This window comes from Lepus europaeus, chromosome 12 (assembly GCF_033115175.1).
Source record: "Lepus europaeus isolate LE1 chromosome 12, mLepTim1.pri, whole genome shotgun sequence".
Taxonomy (NCBI): domain Eukaryota; kingdom Metazoa; phylum Chordata; class Mammalia; order Lagomorpha; family Leporidae; genus Lepus; species Lepus europaeus.
This window is the reverse complement of record NC_084838.1, coordinates 56,125,813-56,149,390: the sequence shown is the minus strand read 5'-3', so window position 1 is coordinate 56,149,390 and position 23,578 is coordinate 56,125,813. Positions and strand designations below refer to the sequence as shown.

The following is a 23,578-nucleotide window of genomic DNA, read 5'->3' as shown; positions in this document are numbered from 1 at the left end:
CATACAGAAATCAGCAAACAAATGCTGGCGAGGATGTCAGGGAAAGGTACCTTAATCCACTGTTGGTGGGACAGTAAATTGGTAAAGCCACTATGGAAGACAGTATGGAGATATCTTAAAAATCTGAATATAGACCTAATATATTACCCAGTCATCCCACTCCTGGAAATTTACTCAAGGGAAATGAAAATAGTAAACCAAAGAGCTATCTGCACCTCCATGTTTATTGCAGCTCAATTCACAATAGCTAAAACATAGAATCAACCTAAATGCTCATCAACTGAAGACTAGATAAATTATGGGATATATACACTATGGAATACTACAAAGCAGTAAAAAACAAAAATGAAAACTAGTCCTTTACAAAAAAATGGAGGAATCTGGAAAACATCATACTTAGTGAAATAAACCAGTCCCACAGGGACAAATACTATATGTTCTCCCTGATCTGTGACAACTAATAGAGCACCTAAAATGAAATCTAAAAAAGTGAAATTGACACTTTGAGAAGAAATTACTTGAGCTGCCCTATCTTGAATATCAAGGAAGTTTCATTTTCTTTTTTTCAGTTTTTTTCTTCAAACTATTTGTTATATGTATAAGAAGTCAATTGAGGATGAGTCTCAGTAAGAAATAAGAGTAGGAATAAGAGAGGTAAGAGGAAGTTTGTAACTATAAAGCTGCATAATTCTGCATACATTCCTATGGACTAACTTCTAAGGGTACAGTTTAAAAACTTGTCATGCGACCCCAAATCCCATTAAGCTGGGTAGTTAAAATGCCATCTTAAGTGTTAAAGTGATCATATTAACTGTTAAAGTAAACATATAGATAGGATTAAGTGTTAAAGTGACTATATAAATAGGATCAAGTGCCGAATAATTATAATAGAATTAAAAAAGAGAGAATGTTCCAACATGGGAAGCAGTCCACACAGCAGATTAGTAGAATGACAAACACCCTAAACAGCACTGTTAATTGTTAAATAAACAACAGGAATCACTGTGCACTAACTCCCCATGCAGGACCTCTGTCCTCAATGAGTTGTATTATGAGAGTTAACTGATACTTAGTCTCAGTTGGTATGTGTGCGTGTGGTGTGTGCTTGTGTATGTAAATTGTTGAGATCTTTACTTACTATAGAGTTGGACTTCTGTGTACAAAGTTAAATTAAAAATGAATCTTAATGGATAATGATACTGGGAATGGGAAAGGGAAGAAGAGGAGGAGGGATGAGTGTGTGGGTAGGAGGGCGGGTATGGTGGGAAGAGTAACTATATTCCTAAAGTTGTATTTATGAAATTCATATTTCTTAAAAATGAGTTTTATAAAAATTAACAGGAGTCACTGTGCACTAACTTCCCATGCCTGACCTCTTTCCTCTAGGAGTTGTATTTTAATTATGTCTAAGTGCTCACAAAAGATGTATCATTCTTAGGTTCTTCTTTAAAGTTAATTAAGTTTCAAAAAAAAATGTGAAATTAACTTCAAGCTGCAATGATTTTGAATAGCCCTTGATTCAATGATTGAGGAAAGGTTTTTTTTTCATGCAAATTGTTAAACTCTTTAATATAGAGTTGGCCTTCTGTGTATGAAATTAACTGAAAATGGATCTTAGTGGAGAATGGGATTTAGAATAGGAGAGGGAGAAGGGGGGGGAGAGGGAAGGGAAGGTGGGCATGGTGGGAAGAATCACTATATTCCTAAAGTTGTACTTATGAAATGAAGTTTGCATTCCTTAAATAGAAGGTTTCTTTTGGGAAAAAAAATTAACTCTTTTTTAAAAATTTCAGCTCCTCTAAGTCTTTTTTTAATTATTTGAAATGAAGACAGATAAAAAGCTCCCACCCGTTGGTTCACTTTCCAAATGCCTGCAATAGCCAACAGGCTGAAGCAAGAGCCAGGAAGCAAATCCATATCTCTCACATGGGTGGCAAGAACCCCATTACTTGAACCATCACCACTGCTTCCCAGGGTTTGCACTAACAGGAACCTAGAGTCATTAGGGGTTGGAACCAGCAATGAACCCAGGTACTCTAACATGGGATTGGTGCATCTTTACCATAGTCTTTATTGCTAAGACAAACACTCACCCTCAACTTCACTTCTGAGTTTGCTCAACACCACTTAATATGTGAAACTGGTTTCACATTGACAGTTTTGTTCATTTATTCTTTCAGGACTCGCCTCAGTTTACATCCTTTGGACTTCCACTGATGATCTTGTATCTGAAAAACACCCCACCCTCCATCTCCCCTCTCCTCCCTACCTTGTAAGCACACATACTTTCACTCATGACTTGGTGCATGCCTTCCTCATAACTCACTGTTGTCTGTAATTGCCATGTCTGTTGGCAAACTTATCATCCATCTCATTTAAGCTCAGGACTTTGTCTACCTCATTACTACTACATCCCTAGTACCTCATTATCCTGGCATATGGTACATACTTGGGGAATATTGGATGAATGAGTGAAAATATAGATGAATGATTAAATTTATGCCTCATTAAGGCATAACTGAAGAAATAGACAATATTTTGGAAGCATAACTTATAACTAGCTTTTCCATTCTACATACATTGTAATAAATGAAACCTAATATTATACTTACAGCTGGTCAAAGGGAGCTGCTGGAGCTGTCAAAAGCTAAGCAAGCAGTATATCAATTATTTGTATGCTCACAAGCAATCTTTACAACCTGTTGGGGCAACTCCAGTCATCGAACACCAGTACATCAGCAAGGACTCTATACTAAGTGATTTATAATGTAGTTGTATCAAGGAATGACATACAGTTGTTTTTACATTTTCACACTGGAGTGATTTTAATTACAGAAACTAAAATATAGAGTACTCTGGGGCTTCCCATGATGGAGGTAGAGAAAAATGAATGCAAAAAAAAAAATCAAAAACTCATGACTGCGCTGTGTAAAGCTACTATTTTCAAGCCTACACTTGGGGCCAGCACTGCAGCTCACTGGGCTAGTCCTCTGCCTGCAGCGCCGGCACCCTGGTTTCTAGTCCCAGTTGGGGCACCGGATTCTGTCCCAGTTGCTCCTCTTCCAGTCCAGCTCTCTGCTGTGGCCCGGGAGCACAGTGGAGGATGGCCCAGGTCCTTGGGCCCTGCCCCCGCATGGGAGACCAGGAGGAGGCACCTGGCTCCTGTCTTCAGATCAGCGTAGCACTGGCCACAACACGCCAGCCATAGTGGCCACTTAGGGGGAGAACCAATGGAAAAAGGAAGACCTTTCTCTGTCTCTAACTCTGCCTGTAAAAAATAAAATAAAATAAAAATAAATAAATAAAAGGCTACACTTGGCATGCTGCTCCTATTATTTGCAAATAAAGTGCTTTACTAAATAAATAAATGTTGCTGCCCCGAACATATACAGCCTATCTGAATTGAGCCATGAAGACATAGAAAGCTATAACAGACCAGTAACCAAGACAAAAATCAAATCAATAATAAAGACCCTCCCAGCAAAGAAAAGCCCAGGATCAGTGGCTTCACTGCTGAATTCTACCAGTCATTTAAACAACTAATTCCAATCTTCTCAAGCTATTCCAAACAATTGAAATGGATGGAATCGTCCCATATTCTATAAAGCCAGCATCACCTTAATTCCTAAACCTGAAAAAGATATAGTAGACAAAGAACTACAGACCAGTTCCCCTGATGAGCATAGACACAAAAATCCTCAACAAAATTCTAGCCAATCGAATCCAACAACACATCAGAAAGATCATTTACCTGGGCTAAGTGGGATTTATCCCTGGTATGCAGGGATGGTTCAACATTCGCAAATCAATGTGATATGTCACATTAACAAACTAAAGGATAAAAACCACATGACTATCCCAATAGATGCAGAAAAAGTATTTGATAAAATGTAACAACCTTTCATAAAGACTCTAAGCAAATTGGGTATAGAAGGAACATTCCTCAACACAATCAAGGCAATTTATGACAAACTCATGGCCAGCATCATATTGAATGGGGAAAAGTTGGAAGCATTCCCACTGAGATCCAGAACCACAAGGATGCCCACTCTCACTATTGCTATTAAATATGGTCCTGCAAGTTTTAGCCAGAGCCATTAGGTGAGAAAAAGAAACCAAAGGGTAATAATTAGAAAGAAGGAAATCAAACTATCCCTATTTGCAGATGACAAGATTCAGTACATAGGGAATCTAAAAGACTCCACTAAGAACCCATTAGAACTAATAAAAGTTTGGTAAAGCAGCAGGATATAAAACCAACACACAAAAATCAACAGCCTTTGTATACACAGTCAATGCCATGACTGAGAAAGAAGGTTGTTTTGGGTTTTTTTTGTTTTTGTTTTTGTTTTTGTTTTTGTTTTTTGAGAAAACCATTTTTATTATCACCACCCAGCTTACTTGTGCTGGATTTTATACCAAACGGCCAGATCTTCTAAAGCACACCTACATAACATGTCTTTCATGTTTCAAGATATGAAACTGTACAAGGTTAAGTGCAAAAGTACACAAGACAGTGGACATGAAAAATCTATGTATGAGATTTTATCCCACCTGAAGCTCTTATATATTTGAAAAGTAGAATTCATGAACTAAAAAATATTGCCCTTCTATAGTCCTGACAAGTTTAATGGAAGTGGGTTTAACCTGATTACAACACTAACACCAGTATCACTGATCTGATATTTACAAAAAAATTGTGTTTTTCAATAAATTAAAGTCAATGCTACACCCATGCAAGCTAGAATGCTAGCTGTTTGGTGAACAAGAACCCGACATCAGAACAAGTCTATGAAGTCCCAAACTTTACCGGTGTGATCTTTTCAAACTGCATCCATTCTTTGCATTGAAGATGTGAAACCCAAGCCCATTCTTCTCTGTATGTGGGTCTGTGACCTTGCCATTTCATCTAGACTTCTGAACGCGGAAGAGTGAGGGCGCACACAACAGTTTGGGAAAAGAAATTTTAACAAGGGTGGAGTTACTGTACCCTTAAGAAGAGACTCAGAGGAAAAAACTGCAGAGGAAACTCTTTCGGATCTAGTGGATGTGACATGGAGGACCTCCGAGGAGAGTAAAGTGGCCCACTGCCCCGCCGCACCACGCCGCGCAGCGCCACACCAAGCCCTGCTGAGCCGCACGGAGCCGCGCTGAGCCGCACGGAGCCGCCCTGAGCCGCACCTAGCAGCACCCAGCTGCGCCGCGCCCACCCGACCCGACCAGCACTGAGCCGGGCCACGGACATGGGGGCCACTAGAGTTGGGAAAACAGCGAACCCAGCTACAGAAGCCCACCCACAGAATTTGAGCCCCGGCGCTGGAAGCACAGGTAACCCGAGACATTGGCCGCGAAGGTTAGACCTTGGTCCGAGCTCACGCGGCGGGGAGGGGGAACTACCCCAGACTGACTGGAAGAAAAAAAAAAGGGGGGGGAACCAGCTGGGACACTAGCCTCTCTGCACTCTCCTTACAAACCCCAGAAAGACAAAGAGCAGGGACCACTTTACATAAGAAAAACAAACTCTTTAGCCTAGGCAACACTGAAGAACCAAACAGAGTTCTTTGGCCACACCTCCAAGATGCCAAACAAACGTAGAAACCAAGGTAATAAGAGCAAGGAAGACACTCTCATGCCCCCAAATGAAAAAAGGCACCCCAAGCCAAGATTATGAAGATGATGAGATAGAAGAAATGCAAGAAGCGGATCTCAAAAAATTGGTAAGATCATTAAGAAGCTCTCAAAAACAAATTCTTGAACTACAGAAATCCTTAATGGACAAGATAGAAAACCTCTCTCGCGAAAATGAAATATTAAGGAGGAATCAAAATGAAATGAAACAACTAGTAGAACAAGAAACAGTGATAGTGACTAGAAACCATAATGAAATGAAGAATTCAATAGATCAAATGACAAACACATTAGAAAGCCTTAAAAACAGAATGGGTGAAGCAGAAGAGAGAATATCGGAATTAGAAGACAGAAAACAGGAAAGGAAACAGGCAAACCAAAGAAAAGAAGAGGAAATTAGAAATCTAAAAAATATTGTCGGGAATCTACAGGATACTCTTAAAAAACCCAACATTCGGGTCCTAGGAGTTCCTGAAGGCATGGAGAGGGAGAAAGGATTAGAAGGCCTTTTTAGTGAGATACTAGCAGAAAACTTCCCAGGTTTGGAGAAGGACAGAGACATCATAGTACAGGAAGCTCATAGAACCCCCAATAAACATGACCAAAAGAGATCCTCACCACGACACGTCTATAATCAAACTCACCACAGTGAAACATAAAGAAAAGATCCTAAAATGTGCAAGAGAGAAACGCCAGATTACTCTTAGAGGATCTCCAATTAGACTCACAGCTGACTTCTCTTCAGAAACCCTACAAGCTAGGAGAGAATGGCGAGACAGACTTCTGAACACTTCTTCTTGCTTCTTCAAAGTATTGTAACATTCTTCATCAACTGAGCTACATCCAGCTTCATTTTCACTCTTAATACCCACTAATTTCCTAAGTTTGACATTTTGGTCCTTGTTTCTGAAATTCAATTTTTCCCCTATTTCAGCAGACTGAGATCTATCCCCTTGTTTCTTGCCTTGCCAAAGCATTTTCTTTTTATTTTTTCTTTTTCGGCAAATGTCATGGGATTCACAGCAGCTGGGTTGTTGTAGCTAGGTACAACTATTCCAGTCTCTGCCGACACTTTAGCCTGCAGGGCTGCCATTTGAGCTGCCATAGCTATCTGAGGAGTTACTTGCGTTCCTGATGCCAATAGGGTGGCAACATTAAGAACAGAATCTCCAGTAGCGGCAGCCACTGCAGCTATTTCCTGTTTTTGTTTTTCTCGCTGTTCTTGTAATTTCTTTTCCCTTTCCAACCTCCTAGCTAAAGCTTCTTGTGCATCCATTGCTGTGTTTCTGCCTCTGAAGGGAGATAGACTAAGAGTTCAGCTTAAACTTCTGCTAAATCTCAGTTTTTCAATTCTCTTCTGTCTCAACTTCTACTCCGTGTCCGACTCCTGCTTCTAGTGCTGTGCCCGTGTCTTGATCTTGAGCGTGAGCGAGACCTGATCCGCTGTTCTCTTTCCCTGCTTCTGGATCGTGACTTCTTCCTGTCTCTGCTTCTAGATCTTGATTTCCTCCTCTGCCTACTCCTGGATCGAGATTTCTTTTGTTCCCTGCTTCTACTACAATGGTGCCTTTCACAGGACCTAGATCTTGAGTGACTTCTTCCTCTTGATGACTTTCTTTCCGTTTGTGTCTGTCCTCACCATTTTCAGATGAATTTAGCCACTCTCTTCCTTTATCAGAAGAATGTTCTTTGTCATTATGTTCCTCTGACTTGTGTTTCTTAGAGGACTTATCTTTGGATCCATGTCTTCTTGCCTCTCTGCTTCTGCTGGCTCCTATGTTTTCTTCCTTCATTATCTGATTTCATTTCCTTTCTCTTGACCTTTACTGTGACCTTGAATAATCGTGTTTTGGGGCTCTAGGAGAAGCAGATATATCTGACTGCTCTTTTTTCTTATCTCTATCTGGGGATGTCTTTTCTGGGGATAGTCCATCTCGTTCTGTATCACTATTCGCCATAGTCTGGAGTCCTGGCCGTTAGATCGGCGCTTCCACTTTCCACTTTTCAATACTGTGGAGTTCAGTTATGAGTAATTAATTCAAACCCTAAGTTATCTTAGATTAAGTGCATTTGGAGTTAAGACTTAATAGTGTGTAGTAAGTTAAGATTAAGTGATATAAAATATGGGGCAACATATTGAAGTCAAGCTACACCTTGGTCTCAGGAGCTTTTAGAACCTGTTGCGAGAACTGCCACTGTTCCTCCATGACAGGCTTTATTTTAAGCCAAAAAAAGGCCTAAGGGTACTGGAGTGAAACTATTCCTGGAATTTAGATTCTTCCACATTCCTGTGTGACATCCAGCCTCTGAGTTTCTCAAATGCACCAATGAAATACATAAATAAGGAACTCGCCTAGGTGTGTAGTGACTACTCGAGTGCATAAAAATGCTGGGAGGAGGAGGGACCAGGCTTCTCGCCCCAGCACTGCGCTATGTGCCGGTAAGAGCCCCAGCTAGCTGGTAATAAATCCTCTTGCTGTTGCATCCAGCCTGCCTTTTGTGAGTTGTTTTGGGGAGGGTCTCATACTGGACACAACAAATACTACCTGCTGCCCCGAAACTTTGCCACAGACTAAATCATTCATTTGAGAGACCCGGATGGCACAAAGGTTATCGAGAAAGAGGTTTTAAGATCAATCCCATTCACAACAGCTGCACAAAAATTAAATACCTTGAAATAAATTTAACCAGGGACAAACTTCTCTGCAATGAGAATTACCAAACATTAAAGAAAGAAATACACAAAAAAATGGAAAAATCTTCCACATTTGTGGGTTGGAAAAAACAATATCATCAAAATGTTTCTATTACCAAAAGCGATTCACAGATTCAATGTGATACCAATCAAAATATCAAGGACATTATTTTCAGATCTAGAAACTAATAGAGCACCTAAAAGGTAATCTAAAGAAGTGAAATTGACTCTTTGAGATGTGAAGACTATGAACAGCCCTTGTCTCTACTGCTGAAGAGCAGGGGTTTTTTTTATATATTTTTTTGTTGAACTCTATACTTAGTGTAGAGTTAATCTTATGTGTACACATTTAATTGAAAATAGATCTTAGTAAAAAATATAAGTGGGAATAGGAAAGGGAGGATGAAGAAGGGTAGGAATCACCATGTTCCTGAAATTGTATTTATAAAATGCATGAAGTTTATACACATTAAATGAAAGGCTTTTGGTTGAAAGAAAAATAACACTGGTAGGATGCATCATAATGTCTTCTTAGAGAACTGTCTGCTGTCTCTGTACCCATTTTAAGTTTTCTGATCAAAACCCTGCTTAGTCTGAAATTAACATCGTGTTCACAGGTTTCATTGGACTGGTGTTATAATGGACTATCTGCATATTTTATTTTCAATCTATGTCATTTTGTTTACTTTTAAAATATGTACGTACCTTAAGTTGCTATAAATTAGATGTGTTTAGCATGTAAAATGGTGCATGAAACTATTTATATAGTATTAGTGGAAAAATCAAGACAATTACAAAAAAAAAAGTTGCTGCCACCACTGTTGTCACTATGTACCTCTCTTCAAGGTCTCACATCCCAGAGAAAATAACACCTGTTATTATGTGAAGAGCATTTCATTTTACTGAATACCCTTAAAGATGTGATTTTTCTTATATTTGTGTATCAGAAAAATCTTAAGGTGGCATAAAACTACATCATCTCATTTTTTTATTACAAGACTACTGATGATTCATGGAAGGTATCTTACATACAGTAGTGCCCCCTTATCTTCAGGAAAAACATTCCAAGGCCCCAGTAAATGTCTGAAACGACAGGTATTACCAACCCTTATCAATACTATATTTTTCTATCCATATTTATAATAATTCAATTTATAAACTAGGCACAATAAAGTATTAATAAAATATAACAATTATAGCAATGTGACATAATAAAAGTCATGTGAATATGGTCTTTCAAAAATACCATACTCGAGGAACGGCAAGATGGCGGAATAGGAAGGGAGCACATTGATAGTTCAGCAAGACACACAGGTTAATAAAAGTGGAGATACTGCAGGGTCAAGGAAGAGTAGGGGAAGAAACAGCAGCAGAAACTCTTCCGGAACTAGTGATTCACAGTGGACCTGCGTGGAGAGCGTGGGAGCCCAAGTTCGGGACACCAGCGGCAGACTCAACACACCAGCGCTGGAACGCGAGGTGAGCCGAACCTCCATAGCCTGAGACACCAGCGGGCAAACAGAAAGAGGAGACTAGAGGGAACGAGGCTTGAAACTCCGTGGGGAAAAATTCACCAGGCTAACTAGAAGAGAGAGAGGAAAAAAAAAAAAGAAAAAAAGTGACCGATACGGACACGAGTTTCTCTCCCTCCACTCACCCCTCAAAGGCGAGCAAGACAAAGAGCAGGCGCCATTTTGGACATACGTCATAAGCAGGGCGACCTCAGGTCTGCACCGGCCCTGAGCCTAGCAGAAAAACCTCACTCCGGGGGGAGGGGTGAAATAACAGGAGATTAGGATCTAACTTGGCAACCCAGTGGGAGACTGCAGGAGAATTGGAGCCCACACCGAGGGCAGCAGAGATTCCCTGTGTGGTCCTTGGGAAAGAGCTTCCGATCTCTGGCTCCTGTGGGTATATCATTTGCCTGCTAACTACCTCCAATTACGTTCAGCTGTGCGCAATTACTTCCCTTTTGAATCAAAAAAAGAGAGATTTACCACACCTAACCTGGGAGTGTCATCTTTGACACACCCTCAACCCTGAGGAACCAACCCAGCTCTCAGTCCACACTTATCTCAAGCCTCTAAGGCTCCACCGAAAGCAGACAGTCCACTTAATATAGAGCTATAGCATAACAAGAAAAAACACCACAGTGAAGAAACCAAATATCTCCAACATGCCATACAACGCAAAAACCGAGGTAACAAGAACAAGGAAGACACTATGATGCCCCCAAATGAAAAAGACACCCCAATTCAAGATTATGAAGATGATGAGATAGAAGAAATGCAAGAAGCAGATCTCAAAAAATTGATAAGAACATTAAGAAGTTCTCAAAAACAAATTCTTGAACTACAGAAATCCCTAGTGGACAAGATAGAAAATCTCTCTCGTGAAAATGAAATATTAAGGAGGAATCAAAATGAAATGAAACAACTAATAGAACATGAAACTGTGATAGTGACAAAAAACCACAATGAAATGAAGAACTCAATAGATCAAATGACAAACACATTAGAGAGCCTTAAAAACAGAATGGGTGAAGCAGAAGAGAGAATATCGGAATTAGAAGACAGAGAACAGGAAAGGAAACAGGCAAACCAAAGAAAAGAAGAAGAAATTAGAAATCTAAAAAATATTGTCAGGAATCTACAGGATACTATTAAAAAACCTAATATTCGGGTCCTAGGAGTTCCTGAAGGCATGGAGAGGAAGAAAGGATTAGAAGGCATTTTCAGTGAGATACTAGCAGAAAATTTCCCAGGTTTGGAGAAGGACAGAGACATCTTAGTACAGGAAGCTTATAGAACCCCTAATAAACATGACCAAAAGAGATCCTCACCACGACACATTGTAATCAAACTCACCACAGTGAAACATAAAGAAAAGATTCTAAAAGGTGCAAGAGAGAAACGTCAGATTACTCTCAGAGGATCTCCAATTAGACTCACAGCAGACTTCTCATCAGAAACCCTACAAGCTAGAAGGGAATGGCAAGATATAGCCCAGGTACTAAGAGAGAAAAACTGCCAGCCCAGAATATTATATCCTGCAAAGCTCTCATTTGTGAATGAAGGTGAAATTAAGACTTTTCATAGCAAACAGAAACTGAAAGAATTTGTCGCCACTCATCCTGCCCTGCAAAAGATGCTTAAAGATGTGTTACACACAGAAACACAGAAACATGGTCACCAATATGAAAGAAGGTAAAGGAAGGAAACCTCACAGCAAAAGATCACAGGAAGCTCAATTTCTCTTTGACATAGAATTAAACTCTGATGCTCTGTTAAAGCAATGTGTTAAAGTAATCTAAAAACAAAAAGCAATTCAAATCAATTGGCAATCTACAAAAAGAGTTAAAGATTTTAAAAGCTATTATTAAAATTGCTATATTGGTCTATTATGCTATGTTATATGTGTGTACATATTGTATGTCCACATAGGAAATTTTATTAAGAGTTTTATTTTAAATGGCTTATCGATAAGATTGTCCATAAATTTAAGCTGCTAAAATCAATCAAAGATACATTTTAATTTGTGTGACCTGAATCTGTGTATCATATGTTTTATACTTGTTGGTAGAAAGAAACTAAAAACATTTTAGATGGTTGTGCTTAAGTTTACTGGTTAAACAAACTACACCATGTTAGATATTTAAGAGGTGTTTTCAAATACATGATTCTTAAAATTTATAGAAGGCATGGGAACTTATGGTAAATGTTTTCTTAAGTTGTTATCTAATGGTTGAAACGGTTTGCTAAGTATTCATGTAATATTGCTATTGTCAGCAAGCGATCTAGGACTTGCTCCCTCATTTCTCTATTCTAAGCCCAACTTATTCTTTCATTTCTCTATTCTCTTCAAGGTAGGAAACTAATTCTATTATGAAGTAATCTGTAGGATGCACAATTTAATCTTTAGACCTTATAAAAGAGATGGCTAACATTTTTCTGTAATAGCATAGCCAAAATAAGAACTTAAATAATAATCTCATAGCTAGATTCACTTCGCCATCAGCGAAGTTTACAGTAAGTAGAAAAAAACCTCCCTTTCAGACCAAAGGGAAAGAAAGTTTTAAAGTGAGAATATAATTTTCCTCATGGGCATTGTCTACCTTAGAAAAACTACTACAGAACATGCCTGTGAATATAGACTTGTAGTTCAGGCCACCGAAGATTAGAGATGGGATACAGACACTCCCTTGACTTGCATCCTCTGGTCTGCTTAAACACAAACCAGGAGGAAAAGAAAGCCCGGCATCAGAAGCAATGGGTGGCAGGCCTATTAATGGCTGATCTGTACAGTGATCTGCCCTCAAGGAGACCCAACAGGCCAGTCCACTGCAGTGGCTTTCAATGTGGTAAGCCTGGGCTTCAGCAGAAGTCAGCTTGTGAAGAGCCCTGGCAGCTCTGCCAAGAGTTGGATCACTGGCAATGGACCTGCCCTGGAGTCGAAGGATGCCCAGGTCAGAGCCACAGATCTTATTGGCTCTAAGCTGAAAAGCCCTTCACTCAGCCCAACTTCCAAAGTGACCACTGCAGTTGAGGGGACAGCCAAGTAGGGTCAGCAACATTGCAGGCAGAACTGTAAATTTCTTGTTAGAGATGCCCCCTGCCTTTACCTGGCCAGCTCTCCTCCCAGCCCAGCCAAGTAATGAAAGTCAACAGAGTGCCTTCCCCTAGGAGGTTCACACCTCCCTTAGGATATACCCCATGTGAAGAGATAGATAGGTCTGGGCCTCTTAACTTACAAGGCCTAAAGCCCACCAGATTATTATCAAGCCCCTTCTATCAGGTTCTATTTGCCTCTCAATCAGAAAACTTAATTGTAGCTTAGACAACACCTTTCTTAGCACATCTAATAATGACTCTGTCCTTTGTTCTAGGCCCTGTCTAGCACACTTGGGCCTCATTCCTGTGTAATCATAACCTCTACTCTACCACCAATGGCTCTACTCCCAACCTGTGTGTACTGATGGTCCTCTTCCCCACTTAATGCTGTATAATTGTTCAAACCTGGTAAATGCCACTCTTAGGATCATTGGTTACTATCCTCACTCTGTCTTTTATGACCTTGTCTAAATATGATCAGAGTCGGCAAACTTGGAAGGCTTCCATAGCCTTGGCAACTCATGACGAGAGCCTAGGGTGGTTACTGGCGCCATAAACTAGAATGTCAATTTGTTGGGTCAACAACAAGAGCCACTGTGCACTTGCTCCTCATGTGGGATCTCTGTCCTTAATGTACTGTACATTTTGATTTAATGCTATAACTAGTACTCAAACAGTATGTTTCACTTTGTGTTTCTATGTGGGTGCAAACTGTTGAAATCTTTATACTAAATTGATCTTCTGTATATAAAGAGAATTGAAAATGAATCTTGATGTGAATGGAAGGGGAGAGGGAGTGGGAGAGGGGAGGGTTGTGGGTGGGAGGGAAGTTATGGGAGGGGGAAGCCATTGTAATCCATAAGCTGTACACTGGAAATTTATATTCATTAAATAAAAGTTAAAAAAAATACAAAAATACCATACTCGGCTGGCACCGTGGCTCACTAGGCTAATCCTACACCTGCGGTGCCTGCACCCCTGGTTCTAGTCCCGGTCGGGGCGCCAGATTATGTCCTGGTTGCTCCTCTTCCAGTCCAGCTATCTGCTGTGGCCCGGGAAGGCAGTGGAGGATGGCCCAAGTGCTTGGGCCCTGCACCCACATGGGAGACCAGGAGGAAGCACCTGGCTCCTGGCTTCAGATTGGCATAGTGTGGCAGCCATAGTGGCCACTTGTGGGGTGAACCAACGGAAGGAAGACCTTTCTGTCTCTCTCTCTCTCTCTCTCTCTCTCTCTCTCTAACTCTGCCTGTCAAAAAAAAAATACAATACTCACCATTCTTCACATGATTTGATACAATCCCTATATGATTGGTAAAGTGAGATGATATAGACATTATGGTGCTATGTTAGGCCACTATGCACAGGTTACCTGAACACAAGCATTGTGATACCACAACCTTCAACCTGATAAAGGAAATTGCTACTAAGAGATTAATGGGCAGATAACATAAATAGCATGGATATGCTGGACAAAAAGATGATTCATGTACCAGGTGGGATGGATCAGGATAGCATGAATTTTCAACACATTACTCAGAATAATGCATATTTTTAAACTTATGAACTGTTTATTCCCAGAATTTTCAAACTGCAGTTGACCACAAATCAGCTGAAACTATGGAAAGTGAAATTACAGGTAAGTGGGAACTACTGTATTCTTAATTGCTTACAAAGAAGTCTTCCATATATAATGTTGTTCTTATAGTATGACTTATCTGAATTCCACAATGTTAAATTCAAAATCTTAGTTTTCCTTTCTCAAATTGTAAATTGTTTGTATTAAATGTACAAAACCTTGTATTTGTTTTAAATACACTTAACAAAACATCTCCTAATTATTGGCACATGAGTTAATGTGTGCTTTAAAATGTCTTCTGTTCACTCAAGAGATAAATCATTGGGGCCAGTGCTGTGGTGTAGTGAGTTAAGCTGCTGCCTGCAGAGCCAGCAATCCCATATGGGTGCTGGTTTGAGTTCCAGCTGCTCTACATCGTGATCCAGCTCCCTGATAATGCACCTGGGAAAGCAGCAGAGGCTAGCCAAAGTCCTTCCATCCCTACATTCACATGGAAGATCTGGAAGAAGCTCCTGGCCCCTGGCTTTGGTCTGGCCCAGCCCCAGCCTTTGGGGCTATTTGGAGAGTAAACCAGCAGATGAAAGATCAATTTCTCTTTCTAACCCTTTCAAATAAATAAAATAAAAATTTTTTAAAAAGAGGTAAGTTAAAAAAAAATAGGTAAGCTGTTATATTTTCATAGTAAACAAAATAACCATCTCCTGTAGTATATAAGTATTTGCTATAATTAGCATTTCTGTGTAGTATTATTACCAGTCCAATTAAGTGAAATTCATTCTGAACCAGTAAGTACACTATCATTTTAAGATGCCCACAAACTTCAAATGAAAAGCCAAGAGGCACTGCCTACAAAAAAAAAAAAAAAAAAAAACCTTTCCATATATATTTTATTCACCTACACTCTGAGAGAAAGTCAAGATTTTATTAAGGATAACTTTTATTCAGCATCTGTAATAAAATTTACTCTACAGACACAGCAATACCTTTCCTCTCCAGTTCTCCTTTTTTTTAAAAAATAGTTTTGCTCTTATACAACCTCTTTTCTCTATTGTTAAATTTTTTAAAATGTAGCACAATGCAAGAGTTTATTTCAAAATAAAAATAAATGGCAATAATGTAATGTGATCAGTATTATGAAAGGTAGTTTCTGTACAGCAACAAGCTTCCATGTAATGATGCTCCATAAAATGGAAATTTATCTACTTTAGTTTATTGGGCAGATTTTATTTATTTGAATTATTGCAAGGTAACAGATACCTGTCTCATTTTCAAATATCAAAAACTCTTACCCAAAATTAAATGTTCACTGCCTGAGTTTGCTCATAGGGTCGTCTCCTTACTCTACCTCTCCCCGCAACACCCTGCATACCTTTTTGAAGATATGGAAACCATGTTTTCCCACTGTTGGCCTGCCTGCACTCTCTCTGAGTTCCTTTAGTCTGACATCTCTGTGTCCTGGAAGCTAGCCCAAGTTTGATATGTTTATTTAATAGATGGATGAACAGGCAAGCAATGAGCAGGGAGGATGAACTGCTGAAACAAAAGATATTTACAAGTCATCAGAAAAAGGAAAATGATTTGTTCTAACATTGGTAGAGCCAAAAGGGAAAAGACTTATATCCTCAGTTTTTATGGATCCAATTAGCATCTGAAAAAAGTTATGCAATCACCACTTTAGGAGAATTTAAAAGTAGGCTTGACAGCCACAAACGAAAAAACTGCCCTTTCAAGCTCTGCGATACTAGTATCATTTTGACAGTTGCCTTAGCCATCTTACTCAGGTCCACATTAAAACAAACCCACAGGAAGCCAATAGGCAGGGAAGGCAAAGGGGAGAAAGGGGGTTTCTTTCATTTACCAGAACTTTCTGAAGTCTCTTCACTCAAGAATTTATTACTCAGGAGGTAAAAGAAAATAATCTCTGCCTAGCTCTGATAGTTGTGAAAGGGAAGAGTAGACACTTTTTTCCCTCTGGTACTTTATTTTTTCAAGATAATGTAATATTAATACAATGATAACAGTTAATGTAGTTCATAGATACAATTCTAAGAATATAATGATATTCCCTCCCTCTCATCCACCCTTTCTCCTTCCCTTCCTTTTCTTTTTTTCTTCTTTCTTAATTTTTGAGAAAACATATTTGTAATTTAGATTGCATTCAAGGGTTTAATGCTCCACTGAATAAAGGGATTAACAAGTAAAAAGTAGAAAGACCCTACTTCAGTGGGAGTATAGGCAAGGACTATAAACAATAATCAAATGGAAAGATGACCATTCCACCCATATACAGTAAAATTTTAAAACAATTACTGATTAATAAAACTATAGTAGCCAGCGCCACGGCTCAATAGACTAATCCTCTGCCTGTGGCGATGGCACACCGGGTTCTAGTCCTGGTCAGGGCACCGGATTCTGTCCCGGTTGCCCCTCTTCCAGGCCAGCTCTCTGCTGTGGCCAGGGAGTACAGTGGAGGATGGCCCAAGTGCTTGGGCCCTGCACCCCATGGGAGACCAAGAGAAGCACCTGGCTCCTGCCTTGGGATCAGCGCAGTGCACCGGCCGCAGCGCGCCAGCCACGGCGGCCACTGGAGGGTGAACCAATGGCAAAAGGAAGACCTTTCTTCTTTGTCTCTCTCACTGTCCACTCTGCCTGTCCAAAAACAAAACAAAAAAAAAAAAACTATAGTAGTATGAATTCTTAACCAGTGGCTTGACAAGGTTATAAAACCAAATTTGATAAAGCTATATTTGCATCAATACTAATACACATATGAACTTTTTCTTTTTTAATTTTAGCTTCCACATATAATGGAGAACATGTGATTTTTTTTTCTTTCTGTGTTTGGCTTATTTCACTCAACATCATGTCCTCCACAGTTGCATCCCTTTTGGTGTAAATGGTAGAATTTTATTCTCTTTTATAGCTCAATAATATTCCATTGCATATGTATTGCATATGTATCATCTGATGACAGACACCATGGTTGATTCCATATTTTGGCTGTTGTCAACACTGTTGTTATAAGCATGGTGGTACAGGTATCTCTTTCACCCATTGTATTCAATTCTTTTGAGTATATACCCATGGTGGGATTATTGAATCAAATGGTAATTCAATTTTTATTTGTTTATGATATCTCTATACACAGCAGACTCATAGAATGACAGATGTCCTAAATAGCACCCTGGCCTCAGAATCAGCCCTTAAGGCATTTGGATCTGACTGAAGAGCCCATGAGAGTATTTTAGGCATGGAAAGCCAAGACACTCTGGAAAAAAAAAAAAAGAAGACCTAAATGAAAGATCTCTGCGAGTGAGATCACAGTGTAAAGAACAGGGCCAGCAAAGAAAGAGGTACCTTTCTCTGAAAGGAGGAGAGAACTTCCACTTTGACTATGACTCTGTCACAATAAGATCAAAGTTGGCGAACCCTAAAGGCTTCCATAGCCTTGGCAACTCATGACTGGAGCCTAGGGTGATTACTGACGCCATAAACCAGAGTGTCAAATTGTTAAATCAACAACAGGAGTCACTGTGTACTTACATCTCATGTGGGATCTGTCTTTAATGTGTTGTCCAATGTGAAGTAATGCTGTAACTAGTACTGAAACAGTATTTTTACACTTTGTGTTTCTGTGTGGGTGCAAACTGATGAAATCTTTACTTAGTATATACTGAATCAATCTTCAGTATATAAAGATAATTGAAAATGAAAAAAAAAACTTGGTTTTAAATTGGACATTGCATAGGAAATTAATTTTTTTTTGACAGGCAGAGTGGACAGTGAGAGAGAGAGAGACAGAGAGAAAGGTCTTCCTTTGCTGTTGGTTCACCCTCCAATGGCCGCCGCGGTAGGCGCGCTGTGGCCGGCACAGCGCGCTTATCCAATGGCAGGAGCCAGGTGCTTCTCCTGGTCTCCCATGGGGTGCAGGGCCCAAGCACTTGGGCCATCCTCCAATGCACTCCCTGGCCACAGCAGAGAGCTGGCCTGGAAGAGGGGCAACTGGAACAGAATCCGGCGCCCCGACCGGGACTAGAACCTGGTGTGCCGGCGCCACAAGGCGGAGGATTAGCCTGGTGAGCCACGGCGCTGGCCAGAAAATTTTAAAAAATATATCACGTAGGATCTCTGTCCTTAATGTGCTGTACATTGTGATTTAATGCTATAACTAGTACTCCAACATTATTTTTCACTTTGTGTTTCTATGTGGGTGCAAACTGATGAAATCTTTACTTAATATATACTAAACTGATCTTCTGTATATAAAGAGAATTTCAAATGAATCTTGATGTGAATGGAAGGGGAGAGGGAGCGGGAAATGGGAGGGTTGTGGGTGGGAGGGAAGTTATGGGAGCGAAAGCCATTGTAATCCATAAGGTGTACTTTGGAAATTTATATCCATTAAATAAAAGCTTTTAAAAAATCCACACACAAAAAAAAAAAAAGAAAAAAGCTATCTCTATACTGTTTTCCACTGTGGCTGCACTAATTTACATTCCCACCAACAGTGACTAAGTGTTCCCCTTACTCTACATCCTCAACAGTATTTGTTACTCTGTTTTTTGGATAATAGCCATTCTGACAGCAGTGAAGTGATATCATTGTGATTTTGATTTACATTTCTCTGTTAGCTAGTAGTATTGAACATTCTTTCATATATTTGGTAGCCATTTGTCTTCTTTTTAGAGCTGTCTAGTACTTTGTCTAGTTTTTTGAGTTGCTGATATATTCTGGGTATTAATCCTTTGTTGGATAGGTAGCTCACAAATGTCTTCCAATTCTGTTGGAAGTCTCTTCACTCCATTGTTTTCTTTGCTGTGCAGAAGCTTCCAGGTTTGATATAATCCCTTTTGTTTAATTTTTCTTTTGTTGCCTGTGCTTTGGAGGTCTTATCCAAGAAGCGTCCCCTCTACAAATGTCTTGCAGTGTTTTCCCTACATTTTCTTCCAGCATCATCATAGTCTCAGGTCTTAAACTTAGGTCTTTGATCCATCTTGAATTGATGTTTGTAAATGTTGAGAGGATGGGAGACTTTCCGATGAAATCAAGAAAATAGGGGGCGGAGCCAAGATGGCGGATAGTGAGGACGTGCGCCGTAGTTTGGGAAAATAAAGTTTCATAAAAGTGGAATTACTGTAGCCTCAGGAAAAGACTCAAGAAAAAAACCGCAGAGGAAACGCTTCCGGATCTAGTGGATGTGACACAGAGGACCTACAGGGAGCCCACCACGTGGAAACCCAACCGCGGGAGCCAAGCCACAGAATCTCGCCAGCGCAGGAACGAATGGAAGGTAAGACAAAGACGTCAGAAACCTGAAACATTGGGGGGAAAAGCAGAGGCCTCTCTCTTCACTCACTGAGCAAAACAAAGAGCAGGCGCCATTTTACATATCTAAAGCGCCGCCAACGAGTTCACAAACTCAGTAATTTTGGAACTTTGGTGAAACTTGAGAACACATTGAGGGCTGCATAAACTCTTTGTGTGGTCCCAGGAGTAGATCAAACGAATAGTCACAGAGGTCAGATTTCAACTACCTCAATTCCACTCACTGGTGCCGAATTACTTCCCAACTGAGTCAAAAAAAAAAAAAAAAAAAAAAGAGAGAGAGAGAGAGAGAGCGATCCAGCAAGAAGCAAGGGAGTGAACAATCTGGGTGAGTCGCTTTTTGCACAGCCTTAAACCTGAAGAATCAAGCATAGCTCTCTGGCCACACCCATCACAGCCCCTAAGGATCCATCAAAGTAGACAGCCCACTTAGAGGCATAGGATAATGAGAAAAAAACACCACAGCAAAAAAAAAAAAAACATAAATTATCTCCAACATGCCAAACAAAAAACATAGAAGCCAAGCTAACAAGATCAAGGAAGACACTATGATGCCCCCAAATGAACAAGACACCCCAATACAAAATTATGAAGATGAAGAGATAGAGGAAATGCAAGAAGTGGATCTCAAAAAATTGATAAGAACATTAAGAAGTTCTCAAAAACAAATTCTTGAACTACAGAAATCCTTAATGGACAAGATAGAAAATCTCTCTCGTGAAAATGAAATATTAAGGAGGAATCAAAATGAAATGAAACAACTAGTAGAACATGAAACTGTGATAGTGACAAAAAAACACAATGAAATGAAGAACTCAATAGATCAAATGGCAAATACATTAGAGAGCCTTAAAAACAGAATGGGCGAAGCAGAAGAGAGAATATCAGACTTAGAAGACAGAGAACAGGAAAGGAAATAGTCAAATCAAAGAAAAAGAAGAAGAAATCAGAAATCTAAAAAATACTGTCAGGAATCTACAGGATACTCTTAAAAAACCCAACATTCAGGTTCTAGGAGTTCCTGAAGGCATGGAGAGAGAGAAAGGATTAGAAGGCCTTTTTAGTGAGATCCTAGCAGAAAATTACCCAGGTTTGGAGAAGGACAGAGACATCCTAGTACAGGAAGCTCATAGAACCCCTAATAAACGTGATCAAAAGAGATCCTCACCACGACATGTTGTAATCAAACTCACCACAGTGAAACACAAAGAAAAGATCCTAAAATATGCAAGAGGATCTCCAATTAGACTCACAGCTGACTTCTCATCAGAAACCCTACAAGCTAGAAGAGAATGGCGAGATATAGCCCAGGTAGTAAGAGAGAAAAACTGCCAGCCCAGAATATTATATCCTGCAAAGCTCTCATTTGTGAATGAAGGTGAAATAAAGACCTTTCACAGCAAACAGAAATTGAAAGAATTTGTCGCCACTCGTCCAGCCCTGCAAAAGATGCTTAAAGATGTGTTACATACAGAAACACAGAAACACGGTAACCAATATGAAAGAAGATAAAGGAAGGAAACCTCACAGCAAAAGATCACAGGAATCTCAAACCATATATTAGAAAATATCTTTGGCAAATGACAGGGCAAAGTTACTCCTTCTCAATAATCACATTGAATGTTAATGGCTTGAACTGTCCAGTTAAAAGACACCGATTGGCTGAATGGGTTAAGGAACAAAACCCATCTTTTTGCTGCTTACAAGAAACTCATCTTTCGAACAATGATGCATACAGACTGAAAGTGAAAGGCAGGAAAAATATATACCACGCCAACAGAAATGAAAAGAGAGCGGGCGTAGCCATCTTAATATCGGACAACATAAACTTTACCACAAAAACTGTCAAGAGAGACAAAGAGGGGCACTATTTAATGATTAAGGGATCCATTCAACAGGAAGATATAATGATTATCAATGTATATGCACCTAATTACAGGGCACCAGCTTATTTAAAAGACTTGTTAAGGGACTTAAAGGGAGACTTAGACCCCAATACAATAGTACTGGGGGACTTCAATACTCCACTCTCAGAGATAGACAGATCAACAGGACAGAAGATCAACAAGGAGACAGTAGATTTAAATGACACTATAGCCCAATGGATCTAACAGATATCTACAGAACATTTCATCCTACATCTAAGGACTTTACATTCTTCTCAGCAGTACATGGAACCTTCTCTAGGATTGACCACATACTAGGCCATAAAGCAAGTCTTAGCAAATTCAAAAGAATTAGAACCATACCATGCAGCTTCTCAGACCACAAAGGAATGAAATTGGAAATTAGCAACTCGGGAATCCCTAGAGCACGTGCAAACACATGGAGATTGAACAACATGCTCCTGAATGAACAATGGGTCATAGAAGAAATTAAAAGAGAAATCAGAAATTTTCTGGAGGTAAATGAGGATAAAAGCACAACATAGCAAAACCTATGGGATACAACAAAAGCAATGTTAGGAGGAAAGTTTATATCAATAAGTGCCTACATCAAGAAATTTGAAAGGCACCAAATAGATGAGCCTTCAAGTCATCTCAAGTATCTAGAAAATCTGCAGCAAACCAAACCCAAACCCAGTACGAGAAGAGAAATAATTAAAATCAAAGAAGAAATCAACAGGATTGAATCCAAAAAAACATTACAAAAAATCAGCCAACGAGGAGCTGGTTTTTTGAAAAAATAAACAAAATTGACACCCCATTGGCCCAACTAACTAAAAAAAGAAAAGACCCAAATCAATAAAATCAGAGATGAAAAAGGAAACGTAACAACAGACACCACAAATAAAAAGAATCATCAGAAATTACTACAAGGACTTGTATGCCAGCAAACAGGGAAATCTATCAGAAATGGACAGATTCTTGGACACATACAACCTACCTAAATTGAGCCAGGAAGACATAGAAAACATAAACAGACCCATAACTGACACAGAAATTGAAACAGTAATAAAGGACCTCCCAACAAAGAAAAGCCCAGGACCAGATGGATTCACTGCTGAGTTCTACCAGACATTTAGAGAAGAACTAACTCCAATTCTTCTCAAACTATTCAAAACAATCGAAAAAGAGGGAATCCTCCCAAATTCTTTCTATGAAGCCACCATCACCTTAATTCCTAAGCCGGAAAAAGATGCAGCATTGAAAGAGAATTACAGACCAATATCCGCGATGAACACAGATGCAAAAATACTCAATAAAATTCTGGCCAATAGAATGCAACAACACATCAGAAAGATCATCCTCCCAGACCAAGTGGGATGTATCCCTGGTATGCAGGGATGGTTCAATGTTCGCAAAACAATCAACATAATACACTACATTAACAGACTGCAGAAGAAAAACCATATGATTCTCTCAATAGACGCAGAGAAAGCATTTGATAAAATACAACACCCTTTCATGATGAAAACTCTAAGCAAACTGGGTATGGAAGGAACATGCCTCAATACAATCAAAGCAGTATATGAAAAACCCACGGCCAACATCCTATTGAATGGGCAAAAGTTGGAAGCATTTCCACTGAGATCTGGTACCAGGCAGGGATGCCCACTCTCACCACTGCTATTCAATATAGTTCTGGAAGTTTTAGCCAGAGCTATTAGGCAAGAAAAAGAAATTAAAGGGATACAAATTGGGAAGGAAGAACTCAAACTATCCCTCTTTGCAGATGATATGATTCTTTATTTAGGGGACCCAAAGAACTCTACTAAGAGAGTATTGGAACTCATCAAAGAGT

At 39.6% G+C, this 23,578-nt stretch overlaps 1 protein-coding gene and 1 pseudogene across 1 annotated transcript in view; both read right to left on the bottom strand.

The window, feature by feature from the left end:
• SAXO1 (stabilizer of axonemal microtubules 1) overlaps window positions 1-23,578 on the bottom strand; it is a 159,970-nt gene that overhangs the window by 40,511 nt on the left and 95,881 nt on the right. The window lies entirely within an intron of this gene.
• On the bottom strand, window positions 4,824-7,586 carry LOC133771864 (arginine/serine-rich coiled-coil protein 2-like; annotated as a pseudogene).